Raw genomic sequence first — 17,349 nt, 5'->3', positions numbered from 1 at the left:
ATAACAATATAATTTGCAATTACAAAGAAAAAATTAAAAAATATTAAGATCTAAGTTAAGCACACCAAAAATGTTAAACACAGTATTTTCTCAAGGCTCATATCAATGTAGGAAGAGAAATTTTATGCCTTTAAATCAATACATTGTCATCACTTAAAATAATTGTCTACATTCCCCCTTTTTATAATTACAAAAAAATTCTTAGGTTGTTCATAAGTTAGAACATAAGCTAGGGGAGAATCTATGTTCAAATCAGGATGTTGGTTTACCAACTAGCTGAAGAAAAATATTTGTTACTAAAATTTAATAACCAACAAAAGAAACACTTTAGCACCAATTATATGTTCAATATTGTGAGAGATTTCACACAAAGGCCTAATACAGAGAAGGACCATATGTAATTACTACTGTTTCAGTAGTTCCCTTCAATTCTTGTTGCTGTAATTGTACCATCAGCACACCTACACTACTTGTATGTTATACATGACAAATAAGTACTATTTCAGTTCGAAACATTATTACTATTGTACTGATTTGGGAAAATACACTAATTTTAAACGGAACAACTGCAATTTATTGACCATTTACCCTGTACCAAGTTATTGTGGTGTTTTGTACCCATTATCTTATTTAATCCTCACATTAACTTTGGAATGAAGTAGTGTCTTTCACTCTCATTTTATAAATGAAGAAATTGAGCTAAAGAGACTGGATGTTGTTTGGGTGTTATCCTGAGACTTTTTAAAATCATCTAGTGCCATGAAAGACTGAAGAGTAATGTCCTGTTTCTTGTATTGGATATAACCACAGGCACATAAAATAGGGAAAAGAAAACAAAATTCAATGAGTCCCCACTTCATACGACATTTTATAAACCTGTCCTTGCTTAGAGTTGTTCTCTAAGAGTTGTTCTCCTCTTCCATGCTTAGAACAACTCTTTGAGGTAGTTATTAGCTCTATTTTGTAGGTGGGATGACAGCCTCAAATAAATTAAGTCATTTGCCTAAAAAAATGTGCCTACACAAAAAGGTAGAATTAGAACCAGGATTCAGACTTTGGCTTGGTTGCCTTATATCCATTTTTCTTTCCAGTAAGTGATACGACTAGTCTTACCGTTTTGTACTCTACAAGTTTTCAGTTCCTTTCACTTTGAGTGTTTCAATGACATTCTTTATTTTAGTCAACATTTTTTCTTAAAATAAGATACTAAAAAATGCTAGTATAAAACTGGAAGGGAAGAGGATTTACTTTATAGAAATTACAATAACAATACTGCCACTATTTTGTGGAATGGCTTTATTGCTTCGTACATATAATGTTCATTGAAGAATGTTAAAAAAAAATGTCATCAGGTCAATAAATACCACGTATTAAAAACTGCTTTTAATTATAATATTGAAAGTTCATTAGTTTGGCTGAATATAACTTTGAGTAATAACTTTTCACTGGTTAAATATCTAAGTATTGATTTGTATTATTTTCATGGATTAATTTTTTATCATAGTTGAGACACTTTCTAAATATAAAAGCAGACACGTTGAGTGTTTCACCCCATGTAAATGGCATGTAATAAACATAAATTTACCTGGATCATATGCATGTTTTCCATTATAATTAATTACATATTAAAGGGGGAGGAGGAGGTAAGCCTCCAATTTACCTGCAATCTTTCAATAACAATAAAAATATGGTAGGAAAGGGAATACAATTCAGAGAGAGAAGAAACTGTCTCACAGCCTCTCTCTATTACCGTGCCCCCATCACACTGAACCATACACTGGGGTTGGGTGTGGGGAGATACGGTGGTTGGACCAGATCTTGAACTTTATCTCAGCAAGGTTTCCATTAAATTTCATATATAATAGATAGAATTTTAACTAAAATCTCCACATATTTATTGATGTATGAGTTTTCCTTCTTACAAGTACCGTGCCTATACAGGCTTGAATAAAACCTTTTATCAAAATGTACATTTTTCTGCCTGTATTATTTCCATGATTAACAGTGGATTTACTGATGGCCTTCTATGGTTGCCACAATAAACTGACTTTTAAAGGGGCACAAGTTTTACCAGTGGAAGTTTTTGATTCCTGTGCTGTAACTGATCAGCTGAAGTAGGTTTGGGGACCTCCTCACCACTGCCACCACCCAAAGGGACTGCCATTTACTCCATCGCCTGCACATGAGGTCTAATTAAAACTGTGGCTAAATTCTGGTTTTTAAAATTTTTCGTAAACAAACTTTTTTTTTTTATTTTTGAGTCATTTTAGATTTACAGAACAGTTGTGAAGGTAGTACAGAAAATTCTACCCCACACCCTGTTTCCTTACCATTAACATTTTACATGGTACAGTTGTGAAATGAGTGAACAAACATCAATATTTTATTATTAACGAAAGTCAATACTTTATTCACAGTTCCTTAGTCTTTTTTACCTAATGTATTCTTCTTTTCCGGGATCCTATCCACAACACTACATTACATGTAGTTCTCATGTCTCATTAGGCTCCTCTAGACTGTGACCATTTCTTAGACCCTTCTTGCTTTGGATGACTGTTATTAGTTTCCTAGGGCTGCTGTGACAAATTGTCACAAACTGGGTGACTTAAAACAACAGCAACTTATTCTCTCACAGCTCTGGAGGCCAGCAGTCCGAAACCAAGCTGTCAGCGGGGCTAAGCTCTGTCTGAGGGCTGTAGGGGAGGAATCCATTCTGGCTCCTCCAGCTTCTAACGGTTGCTAGTCATCTTTGACTTTCCTTGGCTTATGGATGTAGCATTCCAGTCTGGCCTCTCTTTATGTGGCTCCTCTGTGTATATATCTGTGTTCAAATTTTCTTCTTCTTATAAGGACACTAGTCAATCGATTAGGGTCCACCCCAATCTTACGACCTCATCTTCACGTGATTCACCTGCAAAGACCCCGCCCACATCAGGTCATGTTCATAGGTACGGGGATGGGGAATTACTGCACTTGAACATATCCTTTTAGGGGACAAAATTCAACCTGTAACAATGACCTTCGCAGCTTTTGAGTACTGTGTTTTCACATTCTACAGGATGTCTCTCAGTTGGGGTTTGTCTGATGTTTTTTTCTTGATTTAGACAGGAGATACAGGTTTTGGAGAGGAAGACCCCAGAATATGTGCTATTTTCATCACATAGTATCAAGAGCACATGCAATTAGCATAACTTACCATTGTTATGCTAACCTTGGTCATTGACTGAGGCCACATTTGTCAGGTTTTTCCACTATAACATGACTTCCTTCACAGCCACTAGACAGGCCTCTTTGGAAGGAAGTCATCATATGCAGCCCACTCTTACGGAATAAAGAGTTATATTTCACTTCCTTGAGGAGGGAGTATCTGCAAAAATTATTTGGAATTGTTCTGCATGGGAGATTTATATATTTGCAAACATTTATTTATTTATTCTGTGTTTTTTAATTGAACTGAAAAGACTGAAAGAAAAAGAAGGGCTCAGATTCATTAAACTGAAACTTCTGATTATTCATCCCCTATAAAGCACCTTTTTCAGGTGGTTCAGACAAGAGCTGAGTTAAGCTTAGGTTGTGTGCTGGGTATGAGGATGGGGGAGTGGGAGGGGGAGAGAGGAAAGAGGGAGAAATCAAGGCATGAGAGAGATTCCAGACCTGAACAAAAAACCTTGGCTTAACATCACCAAAAGATGATCCGAATTTTAAAAAGTAAACTTCATCTAAGAAGTTCAAACCACCCCAGAAGCAAAAAGCTGTTGAATACAGATTCTCAGAAGGAGTAGAATATTCGCTGTTGGCATTTTCTCCCAGGATAAGAATAAAAGTTCAACTTCTTCTGCCAATTCAGTTCTCAGTTGAAGACATTTCAGGGAACAACATTTTGGAATAAGAAGTAGAGAAACCATTCCACATACCCCACCCCATCCCCACTCCCCAGTAATTTTTTTTTCTCCAAATCTCTACTTTTTGTAAATCAGCCTTGAGGGGTTAGTATTCACAGATATTCTATGAACCATAGTGAAAAAGTTCCAAAATTAAACTTTGTGTCATTGACTGGTGCAAAAAAAAGCCACTAAGGAAATTAGGATCTCATATGATACATATATTTTGCTAAATATCCTTTTTCCATAGGAATGCCAAATGCTAAATCAATACAGTTCAGCATATTATACAAAGTCAAACAGATAAAGAGCTATCCAGGCCTGACATAACACAGCTAGGTGGAAAGACAATAAAATATGTTCTAAAATTATCTTTAATGAAATCGAAACTCTAAATTCAAATTTCATTATGACGTATTAAATGGCCTCTAAAAATAGTAAGTTATAAAACCTTACAGGTACAATGAGAAGAGCTCTAACTCACAGATGAGCTATAACATTTTAATATTTAACTACCCTGTTGTCACATAATTACCTTCTGTATTACCTTGAGCAAAGGACTTTAAACAAAATACTGCAGGTGATTCACTCTTCATTTTCAGTACAGTTCCTTAAGAGGATCAAGTTTCCAAACCATACAACATATTTTTTAAATGGTTACAACCTACAAAGTGGGAAATGTCACCTTTAAGCATCTGTCATACTGAATTTATCCCACTTTTCTGAATCATAAATATATCTCCCTAAGGTTATTAGAAGTAAAAATGCTTAATTGTTAAACAGTACAGGAATTTTTTAAGTAATGCAATTCTGTTTAAATGAAGGTTCAATAAAGCTTTCTACTGTATTATAACACACATGCTTATATCACCCCAAACTGTTCCTCAGATATTTTATAAAAAGATACTACTTCTCCTCTCAACCTCCTTTCTTCCTATCTGCCATGCTCCCCAAACACTGGTTCTTTTAATAAGAGGACACAGAGGTATGCTACCTTATCAAGAGTTATTCATTGTTTCAATTTGTCTACTTTGGCAAGATATGGTTTTACAGATCCAGCATAATGGTTACAGGGGGCAACTGTTTTGCTTTCAGAGAATACTTTGTGTACTGCTTTAGATATCAGAGTGTATCACGTTCAACATGTATAACTTTATAAGCCCAAGGAAAGTTCACGACTGGGCAGATAATGTAAAACTCTCCAATCATTTTTAACTGCTCTTTATTCCTATTATTCTAAACCACTTAACATTTTGTTGACAAAGACAAAAATGTACTCCTTTCAAAATACCATTTTTCATTTATGTTTAAAAATAGAGGCAGTCCTAATATGGGGTTAGAAAGTGATGTAACAAAGAATACTCATAACAAAAAAAAATTAAATCAATTCCTGTAATTATCGACATTTGGCTGGATATAAAAATAAGAAATCCTTGGCACCTGACTCACAGAAGACCTAGGACTAACAAAACCTTCCTGGAAAACCCTCCAATGTTCCCATTTTTAGGAAAAAAACAAAATGCATATTTAGGAAAAGAGCACATTACAGGCAATATAAGAACAGCAGAGTATAAAGTTCAAGGTAAACTAGATTAGGGTAGGTCTAAAGAATCAAATCTCCTTCAAAGGATTGAACCAAAGAAGGCAAGACAAGGAACTATAGAAATGTATAGTACAACAGGAGGGAGACATCAAAAGGTTCATTTATAGTATAAGGTGGCAAGTAGAAAAACAGAATGCAAGGCTGGCACCTCATGCTAGGAAGGGATGGGCATTCGTTCATAAAAGCCTTCAGGCTTCTGGTGTGATGGATGAGCTAAGCCAGAAGAGAGAGGACAATAGCAAAGACAATAGACAGGTTGGTACATTTAGGAAACCACCAGCAGTTCAGTTATTGAAGAACAACTTAAGAGGTAGAAAGTAACAAGGGGTGAAGCTGGAGATAAATGAAGGTACATTTATATCAAATTTTGTTAGACCAAAAATCATTGTTTGCTTATTGTATCTGTGTAATTGCTATTTATATGTACTAAGATTACATTTCTTTTTTTGTATAACCTTTGTCTTTAGAGTTACTGTCTTACCCTCAACCCTAGTGTTCCTATGTCCCTTTATTAATTTCATCCCTTTACTCTCCACTGGAGTGAAGCCTCCTTTCAATATATTGAAGCACTACCATTTTTATCTTTCTGCAGGCATCGCTCCCTGATCCCTATACTTGGTCCCGTTAGGATCTGAACTGACGACTCTAGGCCTCCTGCACAGCTTTCACAGAGGTCTCCAAATGCAACATTATCCTGCTCATTATTTCCACCTCTCTCCTGTCTTAGATCCTTGTTTCCTGGATCCCAAGTCTCCCTCTTTCTTTTACTTTTTTATCTTAGAAGAGCACATACTTCAGGAACTTCCTGAGAAAGTATAAAAAAGGTAATTTCTGAAGTGTTACATGACTGAAAATGTGTTTACTCTAGATGATCAGTAGTTTGTCTTGATTTTAAATTCTATATTGGAAATTATATTTGCCCCAGAATTTTGAAGCTATTGTTCTTGTCTTCGGTGTTGCTGCTGAGATGTCAGGTGTCATTCTGTTTCTCAATCTTTTGTATAGGGTTTAATTTTTTCTTTCTGTGGTTCTAGAGTTTTGGGATCTTTATCATTTTTTCCCTGATGTTCTGAAATTTCAGGAATGCATCGGTATAGGTGTTTTTTTTGGTTGTTTTTTTTTAATTCAATGTATTAGAAACTCAATAGGTCTTTTAAAATTTGAAACTCACTGTCCTTAAATTCTAGGAAATTTTCTTGAGTTATTTCTTTGATAGTTTCTTCACTACAATTAAAAATTTTTTTTTTCTTTTTCTGAAACATTCTATTGCTCAGAATGGGACCTCTTGGACTGAGTTTCTAATTTGTTATTTTGTTTGTTGGTTTTTCATTTCATTATGTTCTATTTTCTGAAGTGAAAATGTTTTTCTCTGCAGCTGAGGTTTCACCTTCTCAGGACTCTAAGTTAGTTACAATCATCCATGGGTTTTCCAGAGTCCCATTTTATATTTTTAAAAATCCCTTTACTATCATCTTATTTGGAGGAAGTAGAATAAATATATGTGCTCAATCTGCCTTTTTCTGTACTATATTTTCATTGTCTAAACATTGACAAACATTTGTTAAAGAAAAACTCAGGAGAAAAATTCAAGTCACTTCTGATATGAACTTGAGAGGTTAAGTTGGACGATGAAATATGAGTACAAGTTTATACTGAAAACAAAAGTACCATAACAACCAGAGTGAATGTAACAAAAAATGAAGGAAATTTACCTTACATGAAGTCAGCTGATATTTTGGTAGTGAATGTTTAACTATCTGTTGTTATTATAACAACAAATGCTGTTTTCAAATCCCAGGGGAAAAAAAAACAAAAAAAGGCATTACAGTGTGTAAAAGTAAGGCAATATCCCCAGCTAAATCTGGCACTATTGTTAATGAAAAATGCTTTGTTTCTCTAGAAGTCATAGCTTTAAATGCACAACAGAGTTAAGTACCTACATGGAATCTGAAATAAATCCTTAGGTAAATAACCACTAATTAATTCATTTTAATTATACAGATATTTTTCCCTCAAAGAGAAGCCCATTTAAGTGAATATAGCTGGGAAAAAATTATTTGTGAATTAGTGCAAAACGAAAGTCAGAGATATTTGTACATTAGTCTTAAAAGTCAGGTTGCCTATAAAACTACAACGAAACTTTCTTTCTTAAGATGTTAGATATTTACATAGTCATAGAAATTAAAAGAAGAAAAAAGTAAGTCCACTGGGGAAACATTTTTTTAATTAAGGCTATTAAATTTCATATTTAAAAGACAGTAAATATAAGCTTTAATCATGGATGGTACTACCTTTGAAAAATGTCTGCCAAATCATGACAATGGAAGTTTTAAAAAATAGCAGTAAAGTTGTTCATAACCCTGAAATCATCCAGGACTGGGATAAATTTAGACATCTCTGTTCACCATTATAAAAGAAAAAATACTGCTCATTTACTAAGCATTTTAGTGTGTTAGCCACTATGCCAAACACTTTATGGGAATTATCTTACTTAATTCTCACCACCTTATGAAGTTATGCATGCTTATAATCCCCATTTTAATGAGCAATCTTGGACTTACAAAAGTTATAAATAAAGGAAACTTGGACATGACACCTACTTACCATGGCTAAAATTTGACCACAAGTCCTGCTTTATAATCACTATTGTATACTTTCCTTTAACTAACGATAAATCCAGTATTTTGAAATTGGTTGGGGATATGTTGAAACCAATGAACTAAAAGCCAAAATGACCTTTGTAGATGATTATTCAAACAAGATTCATTTACTATTACTTGGTACCAGCCAATATCAATATTCACTCATTCGACAAGTATTTACTATATAACCATTATGTGTCCATCAGGGCTCTAGATGAGCACTGTCCAAAAAAACTTCCTTCGATGATGAAAATATATTATAATACTATATCATTACTCAAAACATCAGCTGAGCATAAGTGTTGACTACATGAAGTGTGGCTACTGCCACAGTGGAACTGAAATTTTATTAAATTTAAGTTAGTTTATATTTACATGTGAATAGCCACATATGGCTAATGGCTACCATACTAGATGGGGCAGCTCTAGATGTGGAGTGCACAGCTAGCGAAACAGACCTGGTTCCTACCTTCATGGAGCTTACAGTGGGGGAGAAAACGTGAAATAAGTAAAATAATAAATATAAGATTCCAAGTCTGTGAATTGCTTAGAAGAAGAAGGAGTACATATAAGGATATAAAGTCAGAATGAGTCAAATCTAGCTATGAACTTATAAAAAGTGTGGAACTGAGAGATACATTCTGAAAACGTTATTTCAGCATTTCCTCATTTAAAATCCAGGATTACTCATAAACCATTAAAACAAAGAATCGATGCTTTTTGTTTTTCAAAGTGCTTTCAATGTTTCAAGACTGATGCACAGAAACAGTGCTCTGTTGGAAAGAAATCTATGCAAAAATAGTTCAGAATAAGAATGTTGTTCTTTTTATCCTATATCAGGTAGCAGTCTGAATTTAAACAAAATAACATGAGAGAATAAGGAAAAAAAATCACAAAAATAAAACAGTAAAATCTATAAATGGTAACTTTAGATACTTCAAGTTCAAGAATCTGGATTTGATGAGGAATTGGGAAGTTAGAGAAAAACTAAACTACTATTCCACTTGGGCAGAAATGGGATGTTTTTTATAGTAGCACATGCACATTTGGGCCAGTATCAATTTATAAAGCCCCTCCAAAACATTATTTTGCCAAGAAATATTCCTGGACTTGAGCACCTGGAATTGACACAGAGCAAACACAACTTTCTATAGTGAATTAATAAGTGGAAAAAGGTGTTTGGATCAGCCGGGGTATGGGAGAATCACCAAAAACTTGCATGCTCTTGGATCATATTGTGTGGATTTTTGTTTGGGAAGTTAAGATGGATTTGTTTGGGAAAGTAGAATATTTGAGGTCAGAAGGAAGAGGAACTTTGAAAAGGGAATTATCACAAGGGCTGGTAGTACTATATTTGCATTTCTTTCTTTCCATTCCCACAGTTCCCATCTCCAAGCAACTGGGAAATGGCCTCTAGCTGAGACAGGGAAAACTGGGGGTAGAAACATGATTTTCCTCCAACTTCTGAGGGAAATACACTCTCTCAGGAACTTCGACAAATCAACTTAAAAACATGTGCTGTTTTTTCCTAAGAAAATCTTGTTTAGTTTTTACTGAATAACTTAAACCCAGCAACTTTTTCTAATAGTTTCAACACACTACGCTTCAAGAGAGAAACATGACTGTTTCTGATAATATACGTTTTTTTATATTTGGTCCTATTTCTTAAAGTAGTTTTTAAATTCCATACATTTGTGCTATGTATGCAGTAAAAATCTATTAATGAAAAGTATCAGGATTTTAAATGGTCTTTTGATGATCTAAACTGGAATCATTTCAGAAGTTCTTATAGACAAAATCTGAATCAATCTAATACTACTCCCTTCTAAAACTTACATTTTTCATTATTCTTTTACTTAATTCCCATCAAAGTTCCCCACTGCCCTCCAGATAAGAGCTAATTCAGTAGCATAGCATAGTACTCTTTTGTGATCTGGCCCTTTATACATACAGCTACTTGTCCACCATCTCTGGCTTCTCGCCACCTCCCCCACTCCCTCACAGACCCCGCTCCCTAACCCTTCCCCATGCTCACACAGGCACACTGCATCAGCCATACTGAACTATTTTGCAGGCTCTTGCCTTCAAGTGACATCATCTATCTGGAATATGTTATCACCCAAAAACTTCCCTGTCACCTTCATCTGACCGGCACCCACTAAAACTTTCGATCTCAGTCTTGGAAGGCCCTCTCTGATTTCTCTACAGTAGGATAGATGCCTCCCTCATGTGTTCCCATACACGTGAGTCTAACACTAAGATGCACTTATTATACTGTAGTAACTTCCTATTTTCTTGTTTGTACACAGGACTGTAAGTTCCTTGAGGGCAGGGGCTAAATAATTTTAATGAATACCAAGTGCTAAGCATGGCTCCTAACATGAAGTGAGTTCTCAATAAATACTTATTAATGAATGAAAAATTATGCCCGTAAATATTTTTTTTTACAAATTAAGATGTTTGTTTTGAATCTCCTTATGAAGAAAAGATAGAAGGAAACAATGCTCTAAAAGCAATCACAAAAAATTAGTATGAAATATTTTGAACTAGTTGAAGAGTTAAAAACAGAAAATATTTAGCATCACTAGGAAAAGAACAAGAAATGTCAACTCTACTCCCCCAAATCTCTGAGGTACCCCCTTCCACACTGTAAAATAGACATCTTCTTCCTCCTGACTCCCCATCATGACCTCTCTTATTACCAGCCATCTTCCTTATTGTCTCCAAATGAAGTGGAAAATGAAATCCTCATCTAACTGTACTTTCTTAACTCTCCAATTCTGTCCTGATGGTGAGCAGCAGTCCTACCATAACCCATCCACTTGAGTGTGGAAGAAACATCATTCCTGGACTTGTCAAATTGACTTAGGTTTGTTGTTAGTTTGGAAGGAACACTGAATGCCAAAGTCAATACTATTTATTCCTTGTTTTGCCAATACTATTCCTAACTCTGTGCCCTTGGACATGTCATTCAAACTAATGGGTCCCCAGTTAGTACTGATAAGGCTGGAAAGTAGGTTATCTCCAAGAGTTTTTTGCAGCTCCAAAGTGCGGTGCATTAGCTCAGTGACAAAGGCCAGCATGTTAGCTCAGTGACCTGCTTCCTGTCATATAAATTTACCTATATGCACCCACCACCTGACAGAACAGAGCATGGGAGAAAGGTATCCTATTTCCTCATTTGTGGGGAGTGAAAGTCACTTAAGTACCTTTGAGGACTGGCTATAAGTTACCCTCATAAACTCCAAGCCTGGCTACTAATAAAGCTTGTGGTGACTTAAGAATTTTCTCTCTCTCTCTCTCTCTCTCTCTCTCTCTCTTTTCCCTTCCCTTCTTTCCCTTCCCTTCCCTTCCACAATTTACCTGCTAAGAATCCATGGGACTAGCACATTGCAGCACACAGTAACACACTCCAAGTAGGTAGCTGAGAAGAAAAAGATGCATTTCCCTGCTGTTCTAAGAACTGAAGCTATTTCATTCTACGATGCTAAAATGCAAATTTTTCTAGGAAAGAAGTGTTTGAATTTTATGAGATATGAGACACAGTGTTTACAAGAGTGGTGCTTGATCTCCACTGCCACTGTTGTCACCTCAAGAAAGGTCAATTTTGCCAAGAGGCATGGGGAAGTGGTTGCTTCCCTGCTGTGAAGGAAACAGGAGGAAATAAAGTGCATACTCTTTTAATGACTGCATGTGCCAAGCCAGAAAAATCAAAGATTCCAACCAAGGGACAAATTCTTAACACGTTGCATATGGCGGGGTTTAAATCCCTCGTGAAGATTCTCGTGATCCGTATGCAACGTGTTAAGATAAAAAAGAAAACCAGCTATCAATCTACTAATGTAAGTGGGCAAAGGATCCATAGCCCGGATCATCACTACCCACAAATGACCCCTAAACATCTTCAACTGCCCTTGTGAACCTTAACAAGGCTCAAATGACAATAAACTACTCTTCAAAAACAGACAGTCCTATTTGCTGTTCCCTAAGAGGAGGGGAGAGCAAGCTTGCCCATGAGGCAAATTTCCTAGCATCCAAAAACCATGTTCTTAGCCCTTTAAAAAAAAAAAAAAAAAAAAAAATTAACAATATTTCTGCCATGAAGGAAAATGCTTTTGGGGTGTCTTTTTCAGAGCTACTGGAAACAAAACTTACTGAGTATATCCCAATGCTTTTATTGTGGAATAATAAAAAGAACATACTATGGAGATGGGCAGTCCTGAATGTAAATCCTGACTCTACTAATCTATAAAAATGAGATTAAGATTGTTAGGAGGATTATATTCAAAAGCACATAAATCAATAAAGATTTACTATCTGCATCTACATCTATCAGTTCCTTTATGACTCACCTACATGCAGGCCTCTGCTCTTACCCTATATATACGCTCCCCACTCTCAACTTTATACCTGCCATCTATCAATTAGTCAATTCCCACCTCTTTTTTAAAGTGTTTCCTGGAAAACTTAACATTAACAACATCTAGTCATTTGGCAATTATTTATCATGTTTAGTATTTTTTAATGTGCTATGAAGAACCACTATGATTTATTCCATTGTGTCCTATTTTACAAAACACTGTACTAGTTGCCAAACCCTGGAGCTCTGACAGCTCTGACAGCTCCAGGGTTTGGCAACTAGTACAGTGTTTTGTAAAATAATTCCTGTACTACAGTTTTTAGAGAATTTTATATGTGTGTTCTAAAGGAAGTTCACAGAATTTTAGTGACCCAAGTGGATGGATATTGTTACCAATATAAATTTCCTCTAAGATTGATGCAAATTACCACCTGACACAAATGACTCCTATCTGAAGCAAAATTGATGCAAAATAGCAACTAATTTAGAGGTAGAATTAATTCACTTAGCAGAATTTCTACACTTATAGTTAGATAGGACCCCTGAGTGAAAGTATTGCTGTTGGTATGGTATGTTATCAATAATGGTTTTAATATCTGATCTGAAAAGCAGAACTTTTGGTGAAAGTATGCTTATTTATATCAAGAAGGTTCAGATCTGACTCAGAGGAAAAAGTATTATCCTCTGACTCACCAAGACCACTTCCTGAAACACCCAATGTTTTTCTTGGAAGGAAATCTATACAAGTGCCAATTCTTTCAAACACTGATTAGACAAAATTGAAATTTAACACAAAATGGACAAAAGATATATTTCTCAAAGCCTACCAGGGTCAAAGTGGAGACCATTCCATAAACATATATTAGCTAGTCATGAAAGAGAAAACTTTAAATACAGTCAAAAATAGGTAATCCAAGGAATATTATAAAACATTGACGATTTATACATATCCCTCTTTATACCATAATCTCTTAATGACAAAGAAACAATTTTATGATTTTAATCTGCAAAAATTAACTAATGTCTTTGGCTTCAAAACTTTTACTTTTTTTTCCAAGATATTTCTTTTTTGCTCTCTGAATCAACTGTGTGGCCAATATTTAATAATAATTTACAAAAACAGTAAATAAGACTTATTAAGTGCTTAGATATGCCAAACATTCTTAAACATTCTTGGCACCCATTAATTCAATTGATAATCACAATTCCTCTCAGAGGTAGGTACTATTATTATCTCTATTTTACAGATGAAGAAACTGACACAGAACAATCCTTTCACAGTATCATACAGTGAGTATGGTAAAGCCTCAAACCCAGGTAGACAATGAAAGAGCCCAAACTCTCAGTTTCTGTGGTATGTCTGCTTGTGATTCCCAACCCCCTCATTAGCATGCTTGCTAAAACTTATACTCAAGCACACAGAGACACACACATATAAATTACACATATGTATACATGTATAAACATTTCACATTTATAAAATCTGTGCCAAAATTTATGTATGTCCTTCTCATACATTAGTTTATAAATGTGACTAATATATCAATAGAATTTGTATACAAATAATACCAGACCTTTAATCTAGAAGAAGAACAATTACTTAGATAAGCTTTGAAACATTCCACTGTCCAGATACGTGTATGTCAGTCTCACTTGTTTTTAGTTCTAAAACACTGGAAACATCTCAAAGAACTATAAAACACCAAAATGATACTGCCTTGGACACAGGCCTCGGGGGAGAAAAATACACAGAACATTTCCTTCTGCAAAATAACAAGCAATTAAACAAAATCTTGCTGTTTGTTTCCTCTTGAGTAATCTAGGCTGGAAAGATTTCAAACATATGACTCGTGCAGTATTTTGCTTTCCGTAGAAAGACCATCCTTTAAAATGTCAAGTCAGCTAATAACGGTCCACTCATATCTATTACTGATCATAGCAAACTAGTTTAAATATTAAATGAATGCATATTTCTAGTTCTAAATATTTGAAAAAGAAATTCCTAGCTCGCTAATGAGGCAGAATAAGCACTTTGATATCAGCAGTGGAAGAAGGGCAAATTTACCCCAGAAAGGTAGAGCCCTTAAAGCAGCAGCCTCAGGAAACATAGTATTGCCAGGGTTAACAGCACTCTGGAGGTGCTGAAGGCTCAGAGGTGCTCTTGGAAGCCTGCCTGCCCAGTGTGGTTTTAGGCCAAGACAGAATCATCCTGCTTCCTGAAGTGTATCGCTTACTCAAACAACACAGTGAATAAATTCACTGGAAATTAATTCATTCATTTGAAATTAAGCATTTCCATCCCCAGTAACCACTTTTAAACTACAAACACCTCTAGTAGGCATAATATATTATGTCATTAACATTTAAATGTGAATTATCAGATACTTTTATCCAAGATAGGAGTAATCTAGGATAAGGTAAGAACACCTATGAAGTCAGTGTGGCCAGAAATGTAAGAGATTTGCATCGAAATGGAGCAGTACCAATCTACTGAAGAAAAAATTTGCCTATTTGATACTTTTGCTTATGATAAAATATATCCAGTTATCAATAATTACTGAAATTATGAAAATAATTCCAGCTTATAAAATGGAATGATTATTTAGTAGAGGCAAATGCCCTACATGGCTAGCAAAACCACATAAGAAATTCATTCAGTACTTTTTCTCTACATCTACCAGGTGTTTTGCTTCCCACGAGGGCATATAACAAACAACATGGTTTGTCTCCCCCAGGATCCTTCAGTTTAGTGAGACAGATATGCAGAGATGATTACAATGCAATTTAGTAAATTCTACTGTGATCTGAACAATGTACTATGAAAGCATCAACCTGGGGCAGCTGTTGGTAGGGTTCCCATAGGTGAAGACTGTAGAACCAGGTCTTGAAAGACACAGAGGGGTGTGTCAATCAGTACATGTAATGGCGTGAGAGAGCTTTGCAGATGTGCAAAGCATGGTACATGGAAGGACATCAGTTTCAGGGAATAGTGAGATATTTGTTGTGGCTGCAACATGGGTACATAAAAAGATGATGTGACAAAGAAAAGCCTGATGTCAGATTGTGAGGTGGCTAGTACAGTATATAAAGTAATTTGGACCTAATCTTTACAGAAATGGTAAACCAAGTAATAGCCATATTACTAATTTTTAATGAAATAACTATAGGGGTATTTTGGAGGGCAGATGAGATTAGGAAGCATAGTTAACAGATTTTTAGATAATTTTATCTGTTTCTTTTGTTGCTATGGGACTCTTCCCAATTGTATTCTGCTCTACACAATTTTTTGAGAAAACTAAGACTCACCTATGGTACTCCCATAATTTCTTCAAACTCCTGAGTTCTCCAAGAGAAACATGAAGATAGTTTAGCTAATTTAAGGACATAGCACACATTTTTTGAGTTATTAGTTACGTAAGAAATCCAGTCTATACAGAAATCCAGCTATAGTCATCCTACTTTAGAAAAGGTCATTCTAAAATTCCAGAGACTAAGAGAATTTAAGGTTGTTTTTTATTTGTTTTTCATTTAAAACATTCTTTTAATGGTGCGGCCATTCTTTTAATAGTATGGCAGTTCCTCCAAAAAAAATTGAATATAAAATTACCAGTGTTCCAGTAATTCCACTTCTGGGTATACATGTATACCCAAAAGAACTGAAAATGGGGACTCAAACAGATATTTGTATACCCATGTTGTTATTAGCATTATTCACAACAGCCACAACGTAGAAGCATCCCAAGTGTCTATTGGTGGAAAAATGGATAAGCAAAATGTCGTGTAAACATACAATGTATTAGTCAACCTTTAAAAGACAGGAAATTCTGATACAGGTTACAACATGGTTGAAGCTTGAAGACGTTATGCTAAGTGAAATAAGTCAGTCACAAAAGAACAAATACTATAGATTCCACTGTATGACTACTTAGAATAGTGAAATTCACAGAGCTAGAAAGTAGAATGGTGAATGCCAGGGGCGGGGGAAGAGGGAATGGGCAGTTATTTTTTACTGGGCATGGAGCTTCAGTTTGTGAAGATGTAAAAGTTCTAAAGATGGATGGTTGGGATGGGTGTACAACAAAGTGAATGTTCTTAATGCCACTGAACTGTACACTTACAGAAGATTAAAATGGTAAATTTTACGTTATGCATATTTTACCACAATAATAAAAATAATTTAAAAAATGAATAAATTACTGAATGTCTGCAAGTGCATCAGGTGCAGCTGCCTGGTCTGGAAAGTGAAGGCTAGATCTTATTGCAGCTGTCTCTATAATGTACCAGAGACATAAAGAATTTCCATAGCAAATACACACACACAAATTAAAACTATCTTTATAATCCTTTGTGTGCATATATGCATATGCACACATGTATACATATATATTTTAATTTGAACTAGATTATCATACACTCCACTTTAATAAAGTTCAAGAGACACAATTCCTAATTCACGAAAGCAATAAATTAAACTGTGTTTTGAAAAAAGGAAAGAGCACTGGTCCAGTTTTTACCATTTCTTGATTTTGGGTGAAGGTCTAACATTATCTGGCAGTGCCTCTTGCAAATGTCATTTCTCACTGGTCCTTAATTTTTTCATTAGTCAAATGGAGTAAGGCCCCATGTTCCACCCCTACACACTAATCTCACAGCATACTGAGGGCATAAAACAAGAAAATGTATGTATAAAATTACTTTAAAAGATAAAATAATTTGGGATATGTTCCTTTACAAAAGGATCATATGAAAGAACTAATGAAATGGCTCAAAGAATTTTTTTAAATTCCTCTGCATTTTTCACTTCTTATTTGAGATGTTAAACAATCTAATATGCACACAAGTTTTGAGGAAAACATACACTAA

The 17,349-nt window shown here is 35.1% G+C and overlaps 1 protein-coding gene across 14 annotated transcripts in view; it reads right to left on the bottom strand.

The window, feature by feature from the left end:
- The window catches only part of EPS8 (EGFR pathway substrate 8, signaling adaptor), a 166,456-nt gene that overhangs the window by 66,247 nt on the left and 82,860 nt on the right, over nt 1–17,349 (bottom strand). For 2 of the 14 annotated variants that reach the window (XM_074325972.1, XM_074325973.1), the window contains one exon: nt 7,197–7,265. The exons of the other annotated variants lie outside the window; for them this stretch is intronic. The gene's annotated coding sequence lies outside the window, so the exon portion shown is untranslated. The remainder of the gene's footprint in view (nt 1–7,196; nt 7,266–17,349) is intronic. 14 annotated transcript variants of the gene reach the window in all.

This window comes from Rhinolophus sinicus, linkage group LG02 (genome assembly GCF_036562045.2).
Source record: "Rhinolophus sinicus isolate RSC01 linkage group LG02, ASM3656204v1, whole genome shotgun sequence".
NCBI lineage: Eukaryota > Metazoa > Chordata > Mammalia > Chiroptera > Rhinolophidae > Rhinolophus > Rhinolophus sinicus.
The sequence above is the reverse complement of the archived record's forward strand: the minus strand, read 5'-3'. Positions and strand labels throughout refer to the sequence as shown.